The 10,100-nt window shown below is 48.7% G+C and overlaps 1 protein-coding gene across 1 annotated transcript in view; it reads right to left on the minus strand.

Annotated features, from left to right (window-relative positions):
* Positions 1–8,867, minus strand: part of NMNAT3 (nicotinamide nucleotide adenylyltransferase 3) — a 125,405-nt gene extending 116,538 nt beyond the window's left edge. Inside the window, exon 1 of the mRNA XM_040233811.1 lies at positions 8,471–8,867. The gene's annotated coding sequence lies outside the window, so the exon portion shown is untranslated. The remainder of the gene's footprint in view (positions 1–8,470) is intronic.
* Positions 8,868–10,100: the final 1,233 nt, after the last annotated feature.

Raw genomic sequence — 10,100 nt, forward strand, 5'->3', positions numbered from 1 at the left:
GTGTGTGTGTGTGTGTGTGAGCAGGACAAGAAGCCAGAGTGATGTGGGTTACCAGTTACGGTGGTAACTAACCTAGGGAGCGAGCGTGTACGTCTGTGTCTGTGTGAGTGAATGTGTGTGTATGTGTGTGTGTGTGTGTGTGTGTACGGTGGTAACTAACCTAGGGAGCGAGCGTGTATGTCTGTGTCTGTGTGAGTGAATGTGTGTGTGTGTGTGTGTGTGTGTATACGGTGGTAACTAACCTAGGGAGTGAGCATGTATGTCTGTGTCTGTGTGAGTGTGTGAGTGTGTGTGTGTGTGTGTGTGTGTGTGTTGTGGACAGAGTTTGCTGAAACTTTATCAATGAGGCCTCCAAAGGTTGCAAACCCAAACTCCACCACTGGGGACTAGGTGGGGAACAGGGAAGAGAAATAATGACAGAAGGGTGTGAGGCTGCAGGACAGGGAGGGGCAGTAGCTTCCTCTAACTTAAAAAACCCCAGGAAATCTGTCTGCAAGGCTAGAGTTAGCACATTTCTGGACCACTTGGCCAGTGGACCCAGAGGATGTGCCTTGACCAGAGACACAGAGGCAGGGAGCCAAACCTGGCCTTAGAAATTGTTGAGTGAAAGATTTAATCAGGATAAGGCCATGAAGGCAGTGAACTTCAAAAGGCAATTAGCATAAAGATCATTATTTAATTTGGTTTGTTTTAGAATTTAAAAATATTAGAGGAGTAATAAAAAAATAGAAAGTTTAAAATATGAGAAAAAGTTATCAATTGTTACATTGTTCAACTGCAAGTCTTGTCCCCTTCAAGCCATCCCTTACAGATTATTTTTTAAAAATATTTATTTGGCTGCACTGAAAGAGGAGAGTGAAAAAGTTGGCTTAAAGCTCAACATTCAGAAAACGAAGATCATGGCATCTGGTGCCATCACTTCATGGGAAATAGATGGGGAAACAGTGGAAACAGAGTCAGACTTTATTTTTTTGGGCTCCAAAATCACTGCAGATGGTGACTGCAGCCATGAAATTAAAAGACGCTTACTCCTTGGAAGGAAGTTATGACCAACCTAGATAGCATATTCAAAAGCAGAGACATTACTTTGCCAACAAAGGTCCGTCTAGTCAAGGCTATGGTTTTTTCCAGTGGTCATGTATGGATGTGAGAGTTGGACTGTGAAGAAAGCTGAGCGCCAAAGAATTGATGCTTTTGAACTGTGGTGTTGGAGAAGACTCTTGAGAGTCCCCTGGACTGCAAGAAGATCCAACCAGTCCATTCTAAAGGAGATCAGGCCTGGGTGTTCCTTGGAAGGAATGATGCTAAAGCTGAAACTCCAGTACTCTGGCCACCTCATGAGAAGAGCTGACTCACTGGAAAAGACTCTGATGCTGGGAGGGATTGGGGGCAGGAGGAGAAGGGGACGACGGAGGATGAGATGTCTGGATGGCATCACAAACTCGATGGACATGAGTTTGGGTGAACTCCGGGAGTTGGTGATGGACAGGGAGGCCTGGCGTGCTGCGATTCATGGGGTCACAAAGAGTTGGACACAGCTGAGCCACTGAACTGAACTGAAGACTTACTTGTGGCGTTCCCTGACCAGAGATTAAACCTGGGGCCCCTGCATTGGGAGTGCAGAGTCTTAGCCACTGCACCACCAGGGAAGTCCCTAGACTATTTTCTTGAATACATCTTTCACATAACAGTGTTCTGTTTACTCAACAGGTAATGACTTCCCTCATTACTAATCTTCCTATTTTTAACTATTCCACCAACTGAAACTTGACTACCCTCTTATAACTGTAGAGTAGGTCACTTCTAAGTTTTCACCATTATAAATAATGATACATCTTTATATAGTGGCATTTTCCATTTTTCAGTTATTTTCTTAAGACAGAATTCCAGAAGCCAAAGGGTAGCAGGAATTCAGTGACATGTGAAACAGGCAGCCCCTCTACTTTTATCATCTACATTCCTAGAATTAGTCATAAAATATAAACTGGGCAACACTGGCATCCCTTATCTCACACAAAAAAATATTAACACAGATGGACCAATACTATCATAAAAGTTTCAAAGGAAGACCAGATGGGGGAAATAAAAAGCAGAGCAGTCTTTGAAATTAAGTATAGGGTTTGAGTAATAAACACCAATTTCTGATCTTTAAAATGAACATTTGAAAGTCAGCAATGATTTCAAGTTAGACGCCTACACACTAATTCATGTAACAGGCATTCTGTTTTAATGATCACCTGCTCAGAGAAACTTCTAGCCTTTTGAAGCTTGCTCTTTCCCTGGCCTGGTGGGATTCCCTGACTGACACTGACATTCATTCTCTCCCATTTGCCACTGACTGAGCCCAAATTTGGCTTAGTTTGCATCACTTGTCTTCATCATTCGGTCCCCCCCAGTTTGCCAGCCCTTTTCAGCAAGCAGACCGGCTGACAGCAGGAAGCTGGTGGCGGTGGTTAAGGGGCAATTAGGCTGATCTTGTTGGTCAGTCATGTTCCACACTCCTCTCTTCCCAATGCTGTGGCTGGGTGGGAAGGACCGGAACCAAGGTGTTTACCCCTTACATGCCTGCCTTGACTATGTTAATTCTGCAAGTCGGTTCACACGCTCCTACCTGGGCTGTGTCCTGCCTTGACAGTTCATTTTTTTAACAGGAAACAAGGAGGGGCAGTTTGCTGATGGAAAGGGGAAGGCAGGAAGGAAGGTAGGTTCTAATTTAAAACCATCTTAGGGGCTCTAAAAAGTTCCGGGATGACTGATGGGCATGTTTACTCCTTAGAACCCTTTTCATAAATACCTACCACTTAACATGCGCTTCCGAGAGGCATAAATACCGTCACTGTGTGTCAGCCTTATGGAAGGCAGATTTCCAGAGTCACTTCTTTTCTTTGTGGCTCAGAGCCACGCGATTACAATCCTATTAGAGCTGTACCCTGAGAATACAGCAGTCAACCCCAACCCCCCAAGACTGGTGCTCAACTTCTGCACGGCGATGCAGCTTCCCTTCCCTTGCTTCGGGGAAGACGGCCGCTCATCTCTCCTAATAAGGTCCACCTCTGAGACAGGTGGGGATCGAAGATGTATTTTGCCATCAGCACTGGCCAAACAAATAAAGTAACTCTCTAATAACATTCACTCATGGAGAGGGAATGTTTCCTGGGGCTGTTTGGATCATGTCTTATTTAACGCAGGACTTCTAGTATGATTTTCTCCTGGTTCTCAGAGGGACTGATGGCTCGAGGCAGGTGTGGTGCCCCTCTGGAGAGGACCCTGGCTCCTCAAGAGGGAGCACACTGGGATGGCAGGGCTCTGCAGGAGCAGGTCGCTGCCAGCTCACCCACCCTCTGGTGCATGCAGACAGGTGCCCCTCCCGACCTGGACAAGAGCAGTTAGCTGTGTCCTTTCCCCTCAAATCGCAGGTCTCTAGACGCAACGTCATAAAATCTATGCTGGAACCTCAGCCTGGTGCCCAGAGGTATCAAAGAAGGAGGAAAAAACAGGCTCTCAGTGGACCCCGTGGCTCCGAAGGGATGGGGCTTCAATGCCCACTGTGCTCGGTCAGCCATGAGGCAAGCTGGACGTCTGTTAGCTGCCACCACCCAGGGTAAGAGGTGTGATACTGAAAACTAGCGCACCCAGCAAGACAACATCCAAGGGAGGGCTCTGTAACTGTAAAGGGTTAAGTCAGCAGTTAGCACCGGAGACCGATTTCGTGGAAGACAATTTTTCCATGGACTGGGGGGTGGGGTGGTTTCAGGATGATTCAGGCACATTTTATTTATTATATGCTGCTGCTGATCTGACAGGAGGTGGAGCTCAGGCAGTAATGTGAGTGACGGGAGCAGCTGTAAATATAGATGAAGCTTCCCTTGCCTGCCGCTCACCTCCTGCAGTGCGGCCCAGTTCCTGTCAGGCCAGCCACTGCTCAGTCCTGCTGTGCAGCATGGGCCAGTACCAGTCCGTGGCCTGGGGGCCCTGGGGTTTAAGTAAACTGGAGCGCTAGCATTATTCTCCCATTTTGAAGCCAAAGCACAATGATTTTTAAAGTACACATTCTTATAAGATTACCCTGGTCACATAAAATATATTATTTGCCAGGGTTTATAGAAAAATACTATATTATTCAATAGTCTTCAAAGATATATAAATAATTGAGTGTAAGTCCCCAACTAACATTTATGGGCCTCCTCTATGTATATTGATACATTTCTATATCTATCCCACCTTATGCTTCTCCTGGCATGCCAGGCTTCTCCTTCAAGGCAGTAAATTCAGTTTAAAATTTGACAATATATGTGTGGTCATGTGCTCAATACTGTCTGTATCAATAATCTGTCTCATGATGTCTTTGGGCTGCATGAGGATGGAGGCTGGGTCACTTTGTCTCAGCATTCTAATCCCCAGGATGCTGCCTGAAGAATGAATAGAAGTGGGGGTGGAGGAGGGGCGGGGAGGAGAGAGGACAATGAGCAAGCTAGGTGCTGGGTATCAGGGATGCTCAGTTCAGTAGCTGTGGAAGTGCTCACAGCGCACAGAGTAGCTGGAGAAGCAATACCCGGCAGAGGTGCCCACTGGGGCCATGGGAATGCAGGGTTGATTCAGAAAGGAGTCCTTAAGCAGGTTGTGCTCCTGCATGTGTTGCAGAGGTTCTGGCTTTCGGGGACGCTCTGGCCAGAGGCGGGGGCAGCAGGGAGGCACAGAGATGCAGATCAGACCTTTACCCAGCAGGAGGTCAGACCCAGAGATGAGACTTCTGGATGGAAAGGGCAGACAGTCCTGACTTCTAGAAGACGCTGCCATCTTCATCCAAGGCATTTCCACCCCCAAACCCATCACTGGGAACCTGAGATTCCCCTGGAGCTGACTTCCCCAGATTCACACTGACCACAGAATGCCTTTCTATTCCTAGTTCCAAGATTGGTGCTGTAGGTCTATGAGTACGTGCGTGAGACAGTGATGAAGGGATCATGAGTCCACTGCGGTTTGTTAAACATATCGTGCAGAACTGCATGTCTAAAACAGTGAGGCAGGAGCTGCCGTCCTGAGGCCTGCCCTGCAAAATGGGATCTGTCTGTCTATCAGGGAACTATGATAAACGAGCAAAGACAGACACTGGTCAGGATGAGCCACTTTATTTAAAAGCTTCGACAGCCCAAAGTGGTTTAACATAGATGCATGGAAGATTTATCTCGATGATAAAATACCTGAACTTGAAAGGCACATAAATTATCATTTTGCAATTCTTTTTCCTTTTAAGATTTCACATAGTCAAGTGCTTTAAGTAATGAATGAAAGGCACATAAAGCTGTCTGGTTAGTGTCTGCCCAGACTGCACAGAGCCTCTGCTTCCAGACGGGACTGAGCTCAGAATCAGTGCCACCTATCTGTGTTTGTGGCCTTCTGTTTGCTTTCACAGTGGAGATCACTGGGAGGATTATCACGATAATAATGATATTACCTGCAGTTATCAAGATAATAATAATAACTGTAGTGATTATCGACTGGGTACTTCCGATATCTTGTGCTGCGTGATGAGGATGTGTGCGTGTGTGTGTGGATCCTCCCAACCCAGGGATCAAACCCATGTCTCTTACATCTCCTGGGAAGCCTGTGCGCTGAGGACAGCAAGCCACATACTTATAATAAGCATTACTGAACGTCCTGTGAATAAGAGACAATGAGTCCCACGTTACAGATGCACAAGTGCACTTTAAAGAGCTTCTGTGATGCGTGTGAGATCACACCAGCAATTTCATCTGACTCCAAAGCTGCAGTTTTCACCAAGTTGCAACATACATGAAAACGGCCCTTAGCAAGGGCCTAAAAACGTTAGCTATCTCTCCCTATCTTCATACTCCTTTTTTTTTAACAGCACACTTAAACACACTGGGAAATTTGCCCTGCAGGTTTAGGTTTCTTCATTCATTCATTCATTATGCACCCAGTACTCTGTTGGGTACAGGGCTTACAGAATAGGATTCCACAGCTCCTGAACCAACCAGTCTCAGGCAACTGCCATATCCATAGGAGGGCAGGGGCCAGCAAGGAGCAGGGGCAGCCCCTCACCGGGGACCCACATCCAGCTGTGGGCTAGAGAACCCAAACAAGACAACATTAGGTCTCTTTCAACTCTACTACCCCACCGACACCCCATGCTTTTGCTCTTTTCTTTGGCTTGAGTCTTTGGACAGCCTGGCTGCCCAAAAGGCCCTTTATCACACAGAACACCCCTTTCTGCTGCCAGGGCTGATGCTTTCCGGTAAAACCACTGCAACAGATAACCCAACTTCTCCACTAATCACCCCGCGCACAGTTCCTCAGAACCAACCTCCCATCTTGTTTTATCAATTTTTACCCAGAATAAAGAATAACAATTACAATGGCAGCAGTAACTTCTACATGTCAGACTCTGATCTATGTATTTTAGGTACATTAAATCCCCATAATAATGCTCTGAAGTAAGCACTATTACTACTGCTCTTTTAGTTTATTTAGGGGAAGAGGGAGGGTAGTTACATTTCTTCGGAGCCAACTAGATATCAAACGCTGTCTTAAGCTCCCACAGTCAGACAATAAGTGACCTGCCCAGGGTCAGACACAGAGCTGCTGCTGCTGCTGCTAAGTCGCTTCAGTCGTGTCCGACTCTGTGCGATCCCACAGACGGCAGCCCACCAGGCTCTCCCGTCCCTGGGATTCTCCAGGCAAGAACACTGGAGCGGGTTGCCATTTCCTTTTCCAATGCTGCTGCTGCTGCTGCTGCTGCTAGGTCCTTCAGTCGTGTCCGACTCTGTGCAACCCCACAGATGGCAGCCCACCGGGCTCCCCCGTCCCTGGGATTCTCCAGGCAAGAACACTGGAGTAGGTTGCCATTTAGACACAGAGCTAGGCAGTAACAGATAATCTGAACCCAGGTCTGTGACTGCCTAACCCAGCACTCCCCTTTTGCTCTCCACAAGTGCTATTGCTACAGTCTGTGAGGGGAAACATAGTGGCTCCCCAAAGCCTGCCCTCTCTCCTCCCCCTTCCCCCAGCAACCTTCTGTTGTTGTTTTTTTAAAATCCCTCTTCACAAACCATTCCAGACTTCTCTCTCAACTGTGTTCTCCACTCTCTGGGCTTCCTGGCCTGTTTTCATGGGGCAAATCCTCAGTCTACACCAACACTATAAACAGAGCCAAAGAAGGAACTGGCATCATCTAAGACAATAAGATATACCAAGCAGTCAGCAGCCAGGTGTCTTCTGAAGCCCCCAACGTGCTCCTAAATCCCTGGGAGTCCAGCAAGGGACCAGCAGGGTTGCTGTCACATGAAGGGCTAATGCCACCAGTGAAAACAGTAAAGACAACGCTCAGCTGAGGAGTATGAGCCTTGTGTTATCAGGGGGCTCGCAGAGCTGGCAGCGGCAACTGAGGCTTTCTGGGAAATGCATACCCAGCCCTGGTCGGGAGCAGGGCTTTCCCTGGCAAGGCCAGAGGGTCAGGCTCTGCTCCCAGAGCATCACGCTCACCAGGCTGGGACTGTCAGTATACTTCACCTGACCCACCCAACGTGGGCTCCAGGAGGGCAGGACCAGTGCGGAGTGGGCACCAGTTAAATATTTCAAGAATGAGTGACTTCATCATTTCAGAGAAGAAGCTGTTTGAGAGATTCTACTCAGACGCGGAAACAGGACTCCAGGAGAGGGGAAGTGCGTTTGCCTGAAGGCAGCAACTGTGTTCAGCCCAGATCAATGCCCTGCCCAATCTAAACATCTTCACCTTTACCTCACTTGCTGCACGTTTGAATACCACGAAATCATTTATATGCAAAGTCTCAATCGCTAATGGGGAGGAACAGTCCCATTTTACAGAGGAGGAAGTTAAGGAACTTGCTTTTCTTTCAGCTCTCAGTGGGCCCAGGCCCCCAGATCGTCCTTTTCTCAAACAAGCCACAGTCCCTCCCAATAAGTGTGCTTGCTCTGTGGTTCTCCGCTTTGGAACCCTTACATTCATACTGAAGAGTGAGCTCCCGGTATTTTTTATAGATAGGGACCCCCGGCTACCTACTCTCCCAGCACTCTGCACGTACTGTCTTCATCGATCTTTCACAGTTTCAACTTTTACACTAACGTGTGGCGATTATCTATTTGCTGTGAGTCTCTCCCACCAGACTGCAAGCTCCACGGGGGCGGGCACCACGTTCGTTGGCCCGCACTATACCCCAAGCACGGACCTTATTTGTATTTGTTGAGTGCACGAGTGCTGAAGGTAGGCTCGGGTTTGGGCCACAGGGGTGCTGGGGTTAGGTTGATAATGCTGTGGCTAGAATGGGCGGCGCCAGAGGTAGAGAGGAGGCGCTTTAGTGTCCACCCGACCCGGACGGGCTACAGGGCGCCGCGCCCCGCCTCCACCTGTCGCTTCGGCGCCGGCCAGATGTCGGCGGCCGCCAGCCGGGGTAAAGGAGGGCAGAATCGGCCGGGCCCTGGCTGCGCTTACCTGCGCGTCGCGGGGCTCCGCAGAGGCACTCGGCGAGCCTCCGGGGACTCCAGGGAACTAGGGGCCCGGAGGTGCCGAACCGGGGTTCCTCGCCCGCGAACAGCCCTGCACCGAAGGCCCGGCGAGGACCGCGCCAGACCTGCGCAAGAAACGTCCTTTTCGGGGGGTGGCGGGGTCAGCCCGGGACCTGCCCGCCCCGCCCCCGCGCTGGGGGTAAGAGGGAGGGTCTAAGGCGAACTTGACCTTGCGCTACTCCGGCTCTCCGAGGTGGGCGGAGTCAAAGAGAAACCGCCACCGCCCTACTTCCTCACTGGGGGCGGGCCCTAAACGAGACCAGGTTCCCATGCCCCGCCCCCTCCCTAGAAACCACGCTCAGTCGCCCCACTCTCCCACCCCTGCCCCCATTCACTAGCTTTTGTGTGTGCGTTTGCATTTTATTTTTGTTTTACATTCTGTTTTATTTCTTATTTTTATTTTTTACTATCTTTTTTTAAAGATCAAATTTTAAATATATCAAAGTAATGCATGAACGTTTTTACAAAATAAAATTACCTACTTACGTGTTCTTAATATGAAAGCAACAGGGTCCTCTCCCTTGCGCCCTCCACGCAGTCCTTTATATCACTTCCTTCGTTGAGTTCTTCTAGTGGTTACCCCCATGTCGCTAAAAAATAAGCTTACATAGCGGTTTCTTGATTTATCTATTGACTTTCTGCCATGTTAGATGGGGATTTACTCTTTACTGCGGCTCTGCCTCCACTTTCATGACAAACTTACACCTCTGTTCTCAAGTCCTGCCTTGGTGAGCTCTGAGACTTTAAACCAGGAGTGGATGAAGGTTTTCTGGGGCCTGAAGCTTGTACAGTTGTGGGGGGAGGGGAGAAAAGAGGACTGTTACAGAAAGCCCTACAGGATCAAGACTTGTGAATGAAAATTTATTTAGAATGAGGAAAGCAACCACAACAAAATGCTGGGGCCTTGGAAATTCAGATCCGTATTCTCTGAGATCTTTGTAGGCAGTTTATTTCCTGAATTTGCTTCCCCAGTGCGGCCTGGCCTCCTCTGCTTACTCAGAACCCTCCATAACTCCCAGTCCTTACAGGAGAAGTGAAGGTCAAGATGCATCAGTTCCTGCCAATAGGATTTTCTAATGGAGTGAACTGAAGTGTGCAAGAAAGAGACATCGAGGATGATGTCAAGGTTTTATGACTGCCGCACACCTCATTCCCAGCCCTTCCTAGCATCCATGATAGGTTCTTAGTACAGAGTGTTTTGTAAAGCTGGCTCTGGGTCCCTGCCTGGTCACCTGATCCTCACACTGCTCCCACGAGACTGGCTGGAGTGGCCTACTGTCCCTACTTTTAGGAGGGCCTGTACTTGTCCCTCTTGAATCAGCACAGGGCACACAGCTAGCACACAATAAATGTACAGGTGACAGGTGATAGGCTTAGTCCACCTCTTCTTACTCAGACTGAGGAGGCAGTGTCCATGCCCTCCCTGACACCCCTTCTCTCCTGGGAGTTCAGCCCTTCCCCTTCCTCTACTCTGCCTCCCATGTCTCCTTTACTCTCTCCTCCCTCATCCATCTTCCTAGAATCAGGAGTGACTCCCTTAGGGTGTGAAATGTGCT

This window comes from Oryx dammah, unplaced genomic scaffold, assembly GCF_014754425.2.
Source record: "Oryx dammah isolate SB20612 unplaced genomic scaffold, SCBI_Odam_1.1 HiC_scaffold_2, whole genome shotgun sequence".
In the NCBI taxonomy this organism is placed as follows: Eukaryota; Metazoa; Chordata; class Mammalia; order Artiodactyla; family Bovidae; genus Oryx; species Oryx dammah.